The 17,263-nt window shown below is 34.1% G+C and overlaps 1 protein-coding gene across 2 annotated transcripts in view; it reads left to right on the forward strand.

Annotated features, from left to right (window-relative positions):
* The window catches only part of LOC105672326 (defective proboscis extension response 20), a 137,783-nt gene that overhangs the window by 61,628 nt on the left and 58,892 nt on the right, over positions 1-17,263 (forward strand). For both annotated transcript variants that reach the window (XM_012367204.2, XM_012367205.2), the window contains exon 2: positions 7,168-7,245. The gene's annotated coding sequence lies outside the window, so the exon portion shown is untranslated. The remainder of the gene's footprint in view (positions 1-7,167; positions 7,246-17,263) is intronic.

Here is a 17,263-nt window from a genome sequence, read left to right on the forward strand (position 1 = left end):
AGAATCCGTACGGCAATTTATCGGGAAATTCAATTCACTGAATAGGATTCCATTCAAATATAACTGTTCAGTGTGGCGGAATATTCTTCGCCGACCACTTTCCTTATGTCTGTGGCTTAACGCAGAATAGCGAATGTCATTTTTCCGTCGCGCGAAACAGAATATCTTTCGTAACAAGTTCCAACAAGTACGATCCCTCGCGAGGGACTTAATTCTAACAATACGCAGAAATGGAAAAAAGCTATTTAAATATGAAATAATATAACGTCAGTATATGAGATCTATTGGAGTTATAAAATGTCTATTTGATGTTACACGACGTAAAGTTTACTCAACAATTATATTAGAGTTGGCCTGAAAATAAAACTGAAAATAAAGTAGTGACAATTCAGACTTTATTTTCTCTACAAAGTTTTTAACTTCTATAAAGAATCGCATTCGCTATAGCTATGAAGTACATCTTACTTCGACTCCAAAAAGTGATATTAATGATTCTTGCATTAAAAGATATGTAGAGATAATAAAATAAGAAGAACTTGATAATTATGCTAATCGGCAAGTCAAATTATCTTTATGAAGACCGACTTCAGACTTCTAATGGAAGCGATGGAAATGTGATATGATGGAAATTCTATCGTATCCGTCATTTACGCTTTTGAGAATGTTTACAGTAGTAACAGTAGATAAGGGCGCGTATGTTTCGTAACGGAGTTAATAGTTTCCAGAGAGCACGGCTAACAGAGAAATACAGTGAAACTTACGACCACATTTAGAATAACACATTTGTAATTTATATGGTTTGATAGAAGACTAACCACTGGATATTAAATACATTCGTTAAAGCAATAATGATATTAAAAATAACTCGACAAAAATATTTAATATTTTTATTTATTTATAAATCAAACAAATGACACATCTTTTGGAATTGGACAGGTTTCACTGTTTTTTGCGCGCTACATGTCTGCCTATTGACTTTGCATCAACGTGCAAGTTCTGCGAGTTTTATGAGTTATCAAAATTTCCCTCCATGATCGTTTGCTCGAATTAATGACTCAGAAACATATTCTAGCAGTAAAATATGATTGGTAATTACACGAATGAACGCAGAGATTGCAGCAGCACAACTTGTATCACGAAAGCGTGTACGGCCGGTGCACTAATGCAATTCCCTCGTTATCCCGCGGGTCTCTCGCGTTTCGTTCGATTCCAACGGGCTTTTTTCAAATCTCCGCTAAAGACATCGACTGAACTGGGATTGCGGCACGGATGTGGAAAAACAAATCGCGTTACGCTGATTATCTGTGCCAGGTTCTGGAAGCCAGAGGGAATATCGAACAGCGTAGCGATGGCCGAGTGGATGACGATATGCGAGACCGACGCGTAATACGCAGAAAGAGAGAAATATTTCAAAAGCTGCGTTTATCACGAGCGACTGGAAGAAAGAAATTTTCTCCGTCATCGCGGAACATCAAAGCCGGTTTTAAAAGTCGATTTTCGATTTGTCGGAAAAATACGTTTCCAAGGACTTATACAAGCGGGCAAAACGTATTCTCTGTATTAAAGAAGAATTTTCATACACGCGATCTCGCGGCCGAGTCTATTCATTTCTTTGTTTGTGAAAATATACTTGTTACGAATCATCCGTTCGTAAAATTCGCTTGCACGGCTCAATCTGAACAAGATTTCTTAAAGTCGACTCATGCGGAGTTGATTTCAACTCGACGCGTCAATTTGACTTGACTCGCGGGAAATGTTCTTTCCTATTTTGGATGATGGGTCGCCGAGCTTTCTTTCCGCCAACTCCGCCGCTTTCTAAAATGTTGAATCACTTACGGATCGGTGAATTCAATGCATTCCTCTTTACTCTTTCTGGAAGAGAAATTTCAATCGCTCGATATCGCAAATTCTCGTTCGAATCATCGCATCGAGAATAACGACTCGAAATACTAAATTTACTACAATCTTTTCCCGATTTATTATAATTCATTTACATTTTAGTAATCTTTATATTATTTCATATTTGGACTCAAGATCGTTTCGACAAACAAGAGAGAATAGATGAAAGAAAAATATTTCAATTTTTTTAAAATATTTTTTTAGAGATTATAATCACACACTTTATATATATATATATAATAAATTTTTACACGCAAATTATTCATCTTTATTCATGCAGTATACCCACGACATATTCACGCGCGTGTCCCGTGTATAATATTGTATTCTGAAATCTCAAAAACCGCGACGAATAAGCCTATTCCGAAAGACGAAGACTACACTGCACGAGTTTGAAGACACGATCCACGGAGAATATTTCCAATTCAGTGATCCGAGGATTACACAGCCAGTATAAGCAGAACGGTTCCGACTCCTAAAAACTGTCGTCAAAGCGCACAAGTAGCACAAGGCCTCCTCTGACCAGTGGACTGTGCAGTAGTACGACTCAACCGTTCGCGAATCGATTCATCCAACGTTTCTGCCCATCGTTCACCCGTCTTCGTTTATCTTGCGCACTCTTCTATTTACGCTATCGTTTACTTTGTGCCAGACAAAACACAAAACGCGATGCAATGAGTGAACGGAGGAACTCGCCTATTTTTCATGCTGCATAGTTCGACAATACGGATGTTCCACTATTTCGATTTCTGGTTTGCTTTGTATTCGGGAAAACTAATATCGCTTTTTTATACGCTGCACTCGCATCACCGATGACAAGTGAAGAGGATTAAAAAATGACACTGCAGATACATCAGAATCTTTAGTACGTAATTTTTATCTAGCTCCTCGTGGCAATATGTGGAATATCCTTTATATACTATTATATTTTGCAATATTATTGTTGATCAATCGAATGTTTTTGATAGCGCAGACGTATAGGAAAGAGACAAAAATGTCCAGAAATACAACTCGATTGGCTAGTGTCGATTGTCGCAAAAAATTTCTTGTGCACTTATTTTCATTTTTATTTTATTTATTTATTTATTTTTTGCAAAATAAACCGCAAAATTTATTGAATATTTAAAATAACAGTTAATTCGATATTTTATCGTAACTCAGTCAATAGTGTAAACTTATCCCATCGTTATCGATTCAATACCCTTTTCTTTACCCTTGCAAAACATCGCTTTTTAACGAATTTTGTATTTCAATTTTAGCTTGCTTTTTACTCGACTGAACAAAGCCAAAGTGAATAGTGAAAGCAATTTTTCCTTGCTATTCTTTGTACCTATACTTGCTGTTGTGGCTTTGTACCTTCTTTATATCAATAAGAGAAGACATTGATCTTTTTTACTAGCATAGTATACTCGCTCAAAAACAGCGCATATAATCATCGTATTACTAATTTTTACACCTATATTTCTCTTATCTATTTAACTTTATGTTATTTCACAAAAAAAATTTTTTCTCTCCTCCCCTTTTCATACAAAATATAATACACGTGGTTGCGTTAGGGTAGTCGTAAATATTATTAGCTACCAATCTTCCTCAATCAACTTCTGTTCCGCGCGTGCGAAGAAATAAAAAAGAATGAAATAGGATTGTGCTTTTACGACGCAGCAAGGAAAATAGTGCCAGAATATAGGTCACGGCCGAGGCAAATCAATTGGAATTGAATTAGTTCCAAGCAATAAGCTGAAATATGTGTTTTAATTAAAACGATTTGGTCTGTATTCCTAGAAAAAAGAGCGAAAAAAAAGCACATAATTTCTCTAGAATAGCAAATTTCAATAAAAAATCATAATAGATCTGACTTGTTTGACGAAGTTTTATAAAAATTTTATAAAAGTAATCATTGGTATAGTAATTTCAAGATGTGCTTTTGAATAGCAAATATAGTGGTTAATTACACAGTACGTCTCAAAAATAATGAGATTGACAATATATCAATTCAAACACTGATTGTATTGTAAAAGAATCGTTCATTTTATTTAAAATATTTTTTTCGGCATTAATACAGCGTAAAGCACGGTCAATCAAATAGATTTTTAGAAATCCGTTTTCGAAATCGTCTCAAGAATCTTTATTACGATTTGGTCATTGTAGCGAGTTTTTTTCAGCAATATTTTGAATTTTTTGAGATAGAAAATAATTGCGCGCGCGCGCGCGCGTGTGTGTGTGTGTGTGTAAATAGCCAAATCAGATAAATACGGTGAATAATAAATCGTTACTATTTGTTTTTTGGTTAAAAGCTTACGTACGACCACAGTACGATATGCAGGTGTATTATCATACAAAAGAAACCAATTTTCGGCTATCGATATTTGAACAAGGTTTCAAAATAACCAGATAAACGCTCCAAAATAACCAGAAAATAGTTATCGTTCATTTTATCTTCTGGAACGAATTTCCGAAGAACATTGCTCTCGGAATTATAAAAACAAATGAGCATTGTCTCAATTTATGACTTTTATAATAAAATCGCAATTTTTTTAGTGATGCTTAGTTTATAGATCAAGCACATACTAAAAGCACATCGCGTCTCGTCACCTGTTACGATAAAATTTAACGAGTTTGGGGTTTTCGGACTGTTTTAACGATGAACACTCGCGAGAGTGTTTCGCGCATTTTTTGATTCTCTAGTAATGAATGCGGTACAAATCGAGAATAGATCTCCCATTTGTTCAAATTGTAACGTAAAATGTTATAAATCGTAAATTTGATACGCTACATTTTACACCAGCATTCGCACAGTCAAGTCGACTGCCAATATTGACGCACCCTTTTCACGAAATCTTCTTCCATCAATGTCATTTTCGGACGCCCCAATCATTTATCGTTTTCTAAATCTTTCCTACCGTTTCTAAATCTCGCGAACCACTCAAAAACTCGTGCACGGGATAAACAATCGTCGTCGTAAACTTGTTTCGACATTTCATAGGTTTGCGTCGGAGTTTTACCGAGTTTAAAACAGAACTTGATATTGGCTCGTTGCTCCGAGCTTTTATTTTCGTGACGAGGTGCACTGTCATTTTGACCGCTATAATTCATATAAAATATGTTTGATACTTATGAAATAACAATGAGAGACTGTTAAAATAAGTATAAAGCTAAATGTAATTAATTTATTCTTAATAGGCAGCGTTTATACAAAAAATAAACCCCGATATTTTTCAAGCTATGCATATAATAATATCAATATTATAGAGTAGTGCGCGGATAATGCATCGCTGTTCAAAATTCGCCAGAAGGATTAACCGGTAGATAAAATTGTTTGTTTAGGCTGTCCCTTCGGTTGATCCTCTGGCTACTCCTCAAGAGACGAGAGAGACTGTGCAACATAAAACGGCCTTCTCACTCAGGTGCTAAGAACAATGTAGTAGATCCTAGGTTAATGGTATCCCCAAAGCGTGGGAAATATATCTACCCGAAAACGAAAATCCGGGAATCGGGAAAAGATGAGCGGTTGGACATGGGAATCTCAAGGGGATGAATTTTATGGATTAACCGAAATTGAAATGCGTTATCATTACTGTATTCGCTTGTGAACATAAACAGATGTGTTATATAATTGTATACGTTTGAGAATCTTTTTTTCTCTCTTTTAAGAAATAATCTTTGAGATAAAACCATATAAACGCGTGGACACGATTGGAAGTACAACGTGTCGCAACAGAAAGATATTGTATTTCCCGTTGAAGTTTTTACTACAAAGTACATGCATTTAAATTATACTAAAGCAGACAAGCAATCCGAGAGTAAGGATTACTTTCGCAAGAATATCCAATAAGTTTATGCAAAGACTGATTTATTCATCCCACAATTCTACTTACGGATAAATGTTCCAATTTATTAGTATTACAAGAGAGAATCGTACTGTATAAAAAATTGATTATCTTTCGGTAAAAATTGATATTAAATGTACTTTCAAAAAATTATGAAATCAAGACTCTTTTTAATTAGAAATTTTGCAAAACTCAGAAATACAAAATCCAAACATACAGATGAGTACTTTTAGTTGTAATAATATCATGAATCGAGATATTATGATAAAATCGCGAAATTTTCTAAGATATCGCGTTAGAATGACAATCAATATATGCAAGTTCATATCTTTACACTTTTATCTAGCTATATGTACAATAAGTTTATAAAAATAAAATTAAAAATAATTACAACATATAGTAGATAATTCAGTATTGTTTTTCAGTCCGCATTAACATGTTTGCGAGCGTACTGATATACTCGTACCTATGGCTACTCAGCGCTGCTCTTTAAAAGTAGTCCATCAGAGCACCAGAGTAAGTTTACGTTTCTCCGTCAACATGGCGGGTTAAAGTTTACGGAAGCCAGATGGGCGCGCTGTTAGAACGGTGCTTTCGGCTTAACGTAGTTTACTATCAAACACAATATGCAGTTATTTTAATGATTTATCACTAAACGCATACCGATCTTTCAGTTTAACAGTAAATTGGCTAAAGGCATTAGTGCGCCCTTTCTCCGTTATTTTTTTTTTGTGTTCGATTGACCTTGCTCGTCTGCACTTCGATTATTACGATCATACACGAATGATAAGTGATCAAAAGTTACTTGCCATTGATGCAGTGCATGCCAGCAATATTTGTTAATAATTAAGTACTTCCTTAAACACTTAGTGCGCATTAAAGGTAGCCTGTCAAATACGCCATGTACAACATTATTTCTGTAATTCCAAGATCTTGGCCTAGTAAAGCCGTAAAAGTAGTTTAACAACCCTTTAGACGACATCTGACTCGACGAAACCTCTCATCATAACGTCAGGCATGTCATTCTGCGTGATATCCCCAGCTTTAAAAGCGAGATATATCGAACGGTTCGTATAGCCGCATCGACGCGAAGGGAATACATGTAGCTTGCCAATAATTTTTGCTTGGAAGTATCTTGAAGTTGATATGTAAGCGACGTTGATTTATATCGAACGAAAGGTTTTGTTCTTCCTTTGAACTAGTTAGATAAAGTATATTTAGAATTAACTTTTTTCTCATATATTTACAGATATTATATAATTAAATACTTTTATTCAATCAAATGATGCGAGAGCCGAATATATAAAAACGTTTAATCATGCGATTGTATTCACAATATGAAAGTTGTAGCGTTTCTAAGTGATTATCTAAATTTTTTTTATTTTACCACGTTTCATTGCATACAACTTTACGCTAATTACCGATGTTTCTTATGTTGCAGTCAAATGGAATGAAGTATTACATATTACTATGCGTCGTTGAAGAACATACCAGGAAGTTGCACACTGTTCAGCATGCAGTGAGTAAAACTACATAAAGTATTCGATCAGCGTTCGCTTTTATCAAGAACTCACCGTAACATTTGCGCATCGTACAATGTGTTATCCAAATTTTCGGTACGCCGCTAATGTGCGTATGTACGAAAATACGAACGGCCGGGTGCATACAGATGCGCGCTACGTGATCGAAATTTCGTACGGCCTGGTAATCAATGCGAAAGCGACTAATCAGTTACCACGCGCACGCGACGCGCAAATTATCGCGTCTAGAGTGACGCAAATTGCCGTAGTTGGGGAAGGGTCGAATAAAAATAATGTGTTCTACCGACGGGATAATAAAGAAGGGCAGCGCCATAACTTTGTTAAATCTGTGAATTCTATTAAAATTCACGACGCGAAATTAGTACATTACGACTTACAAATTTATGAAATACGAGGTAATAAAAATAAATGTGTCTACAATGTTTGCACTTTTTCTCTTTCTCTCTCTTTTATACTGCGCGCAATTTCATGTGACTAATGTTCAAATGCGAATCTGTCCAATCAAGCTGAACGGGTGAACAGCCATTCGCGATTAATACAAACGATTCTTCCGCAATCGACTGTAACGCGCTTTGCGTGTTATTATCTTGATTGTTGATTTCATTAATGCATCGTGTACTTACAACGTTAATATGTACGCGACGGGAATATTTATGCGTATATACATACGTATATACATATACGTATGTATAAATATTTACAAGTGTGTTTGCAATCATTTCACTCGTGTACTTATGCATCGCCGCGTGTTCGCGGGTAACGCTTGATTGATTGCACCTGAACCTGCCGCTAATTACTCGACGTAACATTTCGATTACCACACGCAACCGGTTAACTACACCGATGTTTCAACTGATTAATATCAGTACACTTAGATTAATGTACGAAGAGAATGGCAACAATGCAGACCATTGAGTGTGATTAATTACCGTAGAAGATAATGGCGTTTTTTGTAACTTCTTCTAATATTACCAACGTGCGCGACATGTTTTCACATGTTGTATTAAAATATCTCGTCGATAACATTAGTAATTGTGGAATACTGGATGCAATTTTTGAAATTGTCGCGGAATATTGAGAAACCCTCTTGCAACACACACACGATCGTAGAAACCGATTAAGCTAATTGTCGGTCCTATTAACGCACGTGTACTCGTATCTGTAATGTTATACATCCGGTGACTCTATCTAGATGCATACTGCACGTGCGCAGCGTGATTCTGCATCTACATCAGCAGGCATCAATAATTCTAACGCTATCACGGTTCCAATCTATGCGAGGAACGAATCATAAAATAATCACGATCCATTACACACGACTCAATTAAGATGCGCGTTATGTTTCGCGTCGTCTACGGTGATATGTGCTAACGCAATAATATAATCGTTCGAATTGCAACAATTAGCTGGATCGCGCGGTATTAATTTAATATTAAATTAAAATAGAATCACAGCGATTCGTCAGCAATTTTCCGTACACCGCGAACGACGTGAATCGAAAATACCTTCCGTGTCATGCGGCATGAATCGAAAATACCTTCCCTGCAATCGACCGCGACGATTATCCGGCCATTACCTTAATTGCCGGCGCCGCTTAATGCGCGTATCCACGCGCGTATAGTTATTCGGATGGCCAACGCTCCACGCACCGGTCACCATATCCGGTATCGGTCTTGCACATCGGCGTTCGCCGTTGGTTTGGCTTCACCATCCCCGGGGAGGCGTAGCTCTCGCGAGTGTCAGGTCGAATTGCCCGGGCCAACAGGAACCCGGCGAGTTAAACGAGCAGAGATCCGTACTGGGACATCTACACGAACGCGATTGCGTAGAGAAGAGAACGAGAACTTTGTCTATAATCCGCAAATAGGGATTGTAACCGGAACACGAATCTCGTATCCAAAACGTGAGTTGCGTGAATGAGATAACAGCTACTGTCGCCTAAATTCAGGACTGTGAGAATTCTGATAAACAAGATGCATCCGATTCCTATCTCGCGACAAGACATAGTTGATAGAAATTGACATTTAAATAACTTTTATTAATATATAATAAGTTTACATGCGGTGTACATTTTCCAAAATTATTTGAAATTATTTTGCACATATATTTGTGCACTTTGCAGAATTGCAAATGCAGAATTTAGTATCACTAATTAGAAAGTCGTTATATTACGTATAAAAATATTAAAATAATGTTATCAAAAGAGGAATGCTTTACGAAATATTCCATATTTTATGTCAAAAAATATTACGATAAAATATGTAGAAATCTCAGAAAGTTTCTAATGAAAAAACATCCAGCGTTGCAAAAATACACAATAAAGAATAAGAAAAATTTAAAGTAACTTTTATGTGATCTTGACAATGCTACCCATTTTTTAAAATTATCTCTTTTACATCAATATTTTCATTTCATCTATCACTTAAAAAATTTTATAACTTTTGTATTTAACATTTCTCTCCAAAATACTTAGTGTTTGAGATATTTAAAAAATCCGAGATTTCTTCTACACTCTGTTTGTTAAATAGTCAGTGTAATTTGCAAAATGAGAGTAACAAGATTATATAAAAATTAAATAAAAATTACACAACATAAAAAATTTAATAAAAGCTATAAATTTTATACATATTGTAAAATTATATATCACGGAGAATGAGTTTGCATCTCTCTATGAGTTTAAATCTCTCATATAAAATCTGTATGTACCTATGTACTATAATATGCTGTAATATTTAATAAAAGCTTAAAATGCAATTTGTCTTGAATTTTGTAATAAAATTTACAATTGTAGAAGATATGCAGTAAATACGCAAAATGACTTTCAACTTTTATTACTATCAAAAATTATTCTGTGATTATTATGTGATTTTTCATTAAAAACAATATCTTTATTCCATGTTTAATTATTACTAAAACAAATTATTCTGGAAAATACAAAGAAATAAAGCAAATTTTACTAAAATGGCAAAAATTAATTGCTAAATGTTATTCCATTTGCAAGCTCACTACACATATAGACAACATTTGAACATTTGGATACCTCGCATTAATAATTGGCAAGTGTGATTAGATCAGATGCTTTGCCAGTAGAATTTACGCCAAGTATATCGCGTAGCGGTAACCAGGATCCGATTAGAAATTCCTGAAGGGTTATCCGCGAGTATGCCCGACCTGTAGAAAGGCATCTAATCGAATATGGTTGTGGCTTACGCGTAAATTATGCACTCCGACGCATACTACGCGTCGCATCGCTCGTCCATTATCGGGAACGCGCGACAACGAGCTACATGGTAAGATGCCAAGGCATGCAATAATATCACCGATGTGCAATAATATTGCCTTCAGAGATCGGTATACTTAATACCGTAACTCATTTTTTTCATAATCGCTGCAGTATTATTGTAGTACTATTATATTCAAAAAAAATTAGCGCTTTCTTTGTAAAAATTATTTTAAACACGAAATTGATTGAAATATAAGTAATACTAAAATATCACTTTGAATTATATAACAAAACAAAAGACCATAATATATTGCAAATGATTGATACGCTATATGTTTAATTCTAATAAATTATTGTAAACAATATACATAGCCTGTCAATTATCTGAAATCTGTTAATTATCCAAATAATAGCATTGTGATTTTATTCATACAAAATGTATATATAATAAATATAAAATTTGTCAACGGATAAAAAACTTATTTTATTCAAGAATATCGTATTTACTTCTAATTTGATATATAAAAATATTCTATTCAAAAATTATTATTTTATTTCAATTTATTTTAACATTATATTTTTACAAAAATAAGGATTGTATTGATTTATCCATTAAATTTAAATAAAACGTATTTCTCTTCTTTGCGGTATCGACTGCGGTATCGTCGCGACTGATATCCGCTCTGATCAAAATTTAACGAGTCCCATCGTGCGGAGAGCTCATCTTTTATTGAACACTGTCAGTATATATAATACTCAGCATTAGTAAAGTAGCATATTATATGAATGAGACAATGCGAAGCGAATGGATTCGCCACATATCACAAGTGTCAATAAATGAGGACATTGCAAAAAAAAGCGAGCAGGCTTGTTACAATAACTGCACTTTTATTAAATTTGAACTACAAAAGAAGTAGATCAAAGACAATTCGACCTGGGTGGCGTTGACATTGATAGGCATTGAGCGTGGGTTATTGCGAGATGCGCTAGGTAATAATAACACTAACCTCATGTGTCATCGTTAACCAATCACAATGACATTATCTTTATAGCAGTTGCAATACAAAGAGAAAAAGACAATCGCGAACGATCGAAGATTATTATTTGAGCGAACAATGTGTTCCACAAAGCGTGTAAACAGATTTTCCATAAAAGACCTATCCGAGCCAAGGACGAGTCTGCGACTTAAGAGCACCCACATATATTTACATGGTTTTACGTGGTAAACTATAAATTGGAATTAAAACCAGAGCACGAGGTGTGTGCAGCCGAGCGAGTTTTGGAAGCTTTCCAGAAGCGCCGCGTTATTGACGCTGCGGATCGAGTGAAATGCGGGACGCAGAAAAGTGCGGTTGCACATACGGTAGCGCAGGATGGAATCAAAATTTTGTCCAAACTTGTTAAAAATAGATAAATAAAAAAAAAAAAAGAGAGGAAAAAAGCGGGCAACGCAGACCGTATACTGCACCGATTCCGATGCGTACGCAGGTGCGACATAGTGCGGCGCTTAGCTCGAATGTGGTGTGCCATTACGTTGCGAGTTTATGGCGCTGTCTCGGTGTAACCGCCATATCCCGACTACTTCGCTAAAACGACAGAAAAATATAACCCAGTACGTCGTTATAATTAGTCCCCCATTACGCTTAACGTCCATTAATGTCGCGTAGTTTCGAAACGCCGCGACATATATGGATGGTGTGCGACGGACGGGCGGGGTTTCTATGTGAGAGGCACGCAAGCGTGAAATTTCGTCGATGCTAAATCGAGCGTATCTGCCATTTCGATGTCAATTAATATTCCACGCTCCGTTTGTACTAATCGCTCACACGAAAGTCCGTTCGTGCGAAGCGCAAACTTAAGCTAGGTTCAATGATTTTTCGAGTTTAAGTTTGTACGCCGCTATATCGAGATTATGTAATTAATACAATATTCATGAATCCTTTTATTTCAGAATGTAATTCCTATTTTGTTAAACTTGTGTGTGTGTGTGTGATGTGTGTAGAAATAAAATATAATATATCATATAATATGGGCTTGCCGAATTAATTCAGAAAGCAACGTATTATGAAACAATTAATATAAAATAAATTTTATGTTTTTGTTAACAAGCTTGATATTATATAGATTTCCCTTCGATAAATAATAACAGTCGAAACTTTAGGTATCAAACGGGATAGACTTTAAACGCCATGACTGCAATTAATGTGAGAATTAAATTTCTATATATTTTAAATGTTCGCTACTTAATTGGAATTATCTCTCAATTAAAGGTATCGTTAATAATTGTGACATATTTTTGGAAAGATTTTGAAATAGTAGAAATTGCAGAGATGGAATATCATTATACTTCGAATCCATTAACGTCCCAGTTTCGAAAAAGTAGCTCAGCGATCAGCTTTCCGTGAGATTCGCACACGCGCAAAGATTTCTTGCCCGTCTATTATCCTCAACCGCCATTAATGCTTCCGCATGCTTTTTACTGCAAGATTCAGAATAAAATAGAGGTTTGCAGGAAAAAAAGTATGGTTCTTGAATTCTCCTAACGCGCAAATTTTAATATTCACGAATCATTTCACACGTTTGTGAAAAATTGTTGACTAAGATTAAAAACAGATTGATTGTCTGATATTAGATTTATATTTCACTGCAATTTTAGAGATAACTAAGTATTGACAAAACCTTTGAAATATTGATAAAATATGTATAAGCAAAGATTACATTTTGAATCTTGTTACTGTATCTATTGCAAGTTATATCGAATTTATTGCATCTACCGCAAAAAAACGTGAAAGAGAATGAATTTTTCCTATCGTATATAATTTCCTAGAGCGCGAGATAGTGTGATTTATTACACTTCTCGGATACTCGCCTCGCTTGTCATGATTAGTCAGAAGAGCTTATCGCAACGATACCTTTTGCTTCAATCTCTTCGCTATAATTGAATATCTCGGAAATAAAAGTTGCTCACTCAAGGGCTACTTTATCAACAATCACCTCGTAATTTTGTCCGAAAACCCTTCATCTTGATTAACAAAATAGAGAATACTCTAACTTAGCTACCTAACGTTCAGCTACCTTCTCCTAAACTTTCTATTGACAAGTATCGCTGTGATTAACGAGAGAGAATACTTAGTTGCTGCAAAATCTTGGATGACTTAAGAAGGGTCATCCATAATGCTGGGGTTACACAAAACGCTTTCTTCGATTCGTAACAACTCTTAATGGTCGCGATTCATTCGGTATGCGTATACAAATTGCCAGGAAAGTCTGGCGTAATCTATCCTCGTTCTTCAAGTCTTTGCATGGATCCAAAGAACTCTTTCGAGTCAGTGTGAAAGCTTTTTCCTTCAATTTGAGAGCAGAAGGTTAGCAAGCAATTCGAAGGCGTTCGCGCAACGTGAAGAACTTTTTTGCCGACTAAACGCGCACAGATATTTAACGTCACTCGCTGGCCATGTGAAAATTCTGTTCATCAATAATGATTATTTTACATTATTTTGTAGGAATTTTATTTAATTTTATGATTATTTTATTTATTTCGAACGAAAGACGGCATATTTTCTAGATACAGTTCGAGAAACAAGTTTTGAAAGAACAGATATTGGTGTTTCTTTTAAATAGAATTCTGGTAAAATGTTCCCAAACGTTACCCGAGAACACTGACATATTTGGCAACGAAATTCAATCTGCTGACCGAATTTTCTACTCACGGATTTCCAGGGCGAATACCACACAATGTTGTGATGTGTACAATATGTGAAAGTTATCAAAAACATACATATGTATATTAGAATACAAACGTTTAACAAGTGATTTATTATTATGAGATATTATTATTTATTTTTTGTAAAATATAAAGGAATATGGCTTAAAAAATTAACTGTAATTGTTGATGCAAAAAAATTAAATTTCTTAAATTTTCATAATAAAATAATTGGTCTACATAGAACCTAATATATAATACATCGATCCCTCAGAATTTCTTATATATATATATATATATATATATATAAATGGAACTCTCAGAATATTATTTTATTTAAACATTAAATTATCTTTATGATTAAAAATTATGATTATGATTTTTATGATTTAAATAAAATAATCGCATATTGTATTCATATGTTATCATAAAATTTATAATAAAAGAGAATATTTTATAAGTACATCTTGAAATGGGAAATGAGAAATTTATTCAAAATGTTAAATATTACGTTACGCATTATGGGATTAAAGTTACATATAATTCGAATAAAAACAAAATCCAATTAAAGTTTTATGTCGGTTGTACATTAACATCCAAAGCTATCAAAAAATTATTATAATACAGTCAGTATCGAAAATTGTATACAACTGTACTATATAACTCCTTATTTTAACTGATACAATTTTCATTGTGTTAAGAGAAGCCAATAGTACATTACGTTTCATTGTCAATTTTATAATAAATAAGCAGAAAAAGAGATAGCGATAATCCTAATTCAGAATGCAAGAAATGTAATCCGCGAAATCAGTAAAAAGAGATAAAAATAAAAAAATATAAAAAAAGCATATTGAATTACTTTTTCTTTATTTGTTAATTTGTAATTACATTTTATTAAAAATTATTATTTGAAATCGATACACTATTGGCAGTTAAATATTAAATATTCATTTTATTGACAAAACTGCAATGGCTATGTTTAAAATTAACTTTTTCAAAATACGTTTTTGCAACTTTGGTACAACGAAAAGCAGAATCAACAAACAAATGGAACGATTTATGGAGATCTTTATGGCTTGCAGAGGGTGTGTCACGAACTTTTGAATATCTTCGATGTTTTCGACTGCCGCTGTATTGGGATTTTTGGCTTGAATACAAGTCCCGATGCTTTTCGTGATCTATCATATTTCCTCGATTTGGCAGTGTAGAATTATTTTCTGTCCTTAAAATTCAAATCTCACTAAACAGAACACGTCTTGAAGACAAAGCAGATACTCGAATGTCCGTGACATATTGTTTGCAAAGCACACAAAAAATCTGTATAATTAACTATACACTTATTATATCAACAACTGGCCGTATTTGAAATAAAATAAATTGAATTATTCACGCATAAATTGTAGTGAGTAGTCGAATATGATGACAAATCGCATTTTTGGAGAAAAAATAGTGCTTATTGTTAGATTTAAGCGATACAATCCTAAGCAGCTTTGCAAAACAATTCAAGAAGTCGACAGATCAGAGAAAATTCGGAGGAACAAATGATCAGACAAACTAAGCGGATTGGGCTGTGAAGACAAACTATCAGAAACATATTCTACGCACGGACTCAATAAATAACTTCTCGGTTATATTCGCATTATTTTTGTTCAATTGATATTTTTTATTTACTGGCCTTTTCCTTCTGCGCCAATTATGCAATACGAACAGGCAATATCAGACTATATCATCCTTAACAACCACTAAACAGTCAACAAAAATGCAAGAAGATGCTTTATAGATATTATGATACGTGTTTTATCGTATACATATAATTAAGCAAATTGTTTTCTATATACAGACATAAATTTAATTTCAAATTTAAGAATTATTGCCGAACAACTCAAAACAAGTATCACAAAAACAAGAATGTAATAAAAAATTAGTACCAACATTTCAAATAATATACATTAGTTGCATACTATAAAATACAGAATGAAATGCAGAAAAATCTATTTTTTAGAACTTTACTTGTATGTCATTCTAAAACCTTGTGTAATGGCAAAAAACAAAACAGATATAAATTTAATGAAAAATACTATTGACTTTATAGTACAATCTGTTTGAAAATTGCAAAAATCATGTATGTAGTTTAATACTATTAGTAACAAAAACATATAATATTATTAAAACTTACTTTATATATGCGTTATAGAAATCTATAAAAAGACAAATACTTCGCAAGTTAAATCATTCCAAAAATATGTATAATATATTGAATTAAAAATATTGAATGTATATGTGTGTGTTTGATAAAATAATGATTATGTAGAAATTATTTTAAGAAGAAACTCTTCTCTTTTTATTTGTCCAATAACATTTGCGTTTTAGTCTTTACGCATTTGGTTATTTCAATTTTTCCGTCGCATTCAGTTACGCGGTAACAGATCAAGATTGTCATACCAAATGTGCGTTCACAAATACATTTGCGTCTCCCAGCTGCCGCCATTTGGTTACATCCGTTTCAGGGATTCTTCTCTGGCATCGTACTCGAGAGCTTCATTCGGATCTCTCTCTCTCGTGCGACATTTAGTCGCTCCACGAAGTAACGAGAATGTAATTTTCCAGAATGCATATTATTATCACCGGCAGGACACATCGCTTGCCACGGCTTCATTCCTTGCTTCGTTCGCCGTTTTCACGATAAACGTACATTGCATTTCCACGCTGTTTTCCCGCCCTTTTATTCAACTGTACGCTACAGCTGGTTTTCTCGTTAGCCATTCATCTTTCTTTTGCATCAAAATCATATCGTTTCTTTCATACCTTTTCTCAGTCTATCTCTCAGTTGTTTTATTTCATATTTCTGCAAATTGCGACGGCATTTTGTGTGTTTTCTTATGATGCAATATGATCTAAGAAGAATGTGACCGATATTTCTTTATTTTATTTATTTTTAAAAATTAAAAAAAATTATACATATAAGTACAAACAAAAATATAATACGTATTACATCAGGATGTCGTGCAGCCTAACATTTTCATGGCATATTATATATTTATTAACATGAGACAACATATTTTTTACTAAT

The sequence above is a fragment of the Linepithema humile genome, chromosome 4 (genome assembly GCF_040581485.1).
Source record: "Linepithema humile isolate Giens D197 chromosome 4, Lhum_UNIL_v1.0, whole genome shotgun sequence".
In the NCBI taxonomy this organism is placed as follows: domain Eukaryota; kingdom Metazoa; phylum Arthropoda; class Insecta; order Hymenoptera; family Formicidae; genus Linepithema; species Linepithema humile.